Raw genomic sequence first — 1,201 nt, forward strand, 5'->3', positions numbered from 1 at the left:
AAAAAAAAAGAAAAAAAAATACACAGGATACATCATTCTGCTGCATACAAGAAACACACCTCAGCTACAAAGACAGACATTACCTCAGAGAAAAGGTTTTCCAAGCAAGCAAACCCAAGAAACAAGCTGTAGTAGCCATTCTAACCTCTAATAAAATAGACTTTCAACAAAAATAAATCACAAGAGATACAAAGGGGTGATTCATATTTATCAAAAGAGAAATCCACTAAAATGAGGCCTCAATTCTGAACACCGATGCCACATATGCAAAGGTACCCACATTCATAAAAGAAACATTACTAAATCTTAAATCAGATAATAAACCCCACACATTAATAGTGAGAAACTTCAACATTCCACTCTCACCAATTGACAGGTCATTGGGACAGAACTTAACAGAGAAATAATGAAACTAAAAGTAGCTATGAATCAAATGGACCCAACATATGTCTACAGAATATTTCACCCAAACACAAAAGATTATATCTTCTAATCACCACCTCATGGAACCTTCTCCAACACTGATCATATCCACGGTCACTAAGCAAGTCTCAAAAGATATAAGAAAATTGAAATAACCCCTTATATCCTATCAGACCACCGTGAATTAAAGCTGTAGTTCAACAAGAGAAAGCCTACATAATTATGGAGACTGAACAATTCTCTACTCACTGGGTCAGGGAATAAAGAAACAAATCAAAAACTTTCTAGTATTCAACAAAAATGAAGACACAGCATACCCAAATTTATGGGACACAATGAAAGCAGTGATCAGAGGAAAGTTATAGGAATAAATGCCCTCATAAAGAAGTTGGGCTTCTGAACCCCAGCGGAGGCCACTGAGTGCTCCTGAATACTCTCCACGTCGCAGGTCCTCGCGATCACTTTGGGGTCACCAGTGAGTGTAACGCAATATCAGCTCCAGAGAATCATGGAGGGTCTTGTGCCAGGAGGAACAGGGACAAAGGAACCCCGCCCAACCAGAGGCTGGGTTCCAGTCAAGTTGGGGCCACCCCTGCCATCTTCCTTCTGAACCCCAAAGGAGGCCACTGACCGCTTGGAGTACTCTCCATGCCTCTGGTTCTCGGGATCACCTCAGAATCTAGGGATATCAGGATCACCTTGGGATCACGGTAGGCAGAGCAGAGACCTAGAACACTGGGCAGCTTCCTTGCCAGAGGAGAGTTGGCCTACAGGGAGG

The sequence above is a fragment of the Mus pahari genome, unplaced genomic scaffold (assembly GCF_900095145.1).
Source record: "Mus pahari unplaced genomic scaffold, PAHARI_EIJ_v1.1 scaffold_11690_1, whole genome shotgun sequence".
Classification (NCBI taxonomy): domain Eukaryota; kingdom Metazoa; phylum Chordata; class Mammalia; order Rodentia; family Muridae; genus Mus; species Mus pahari.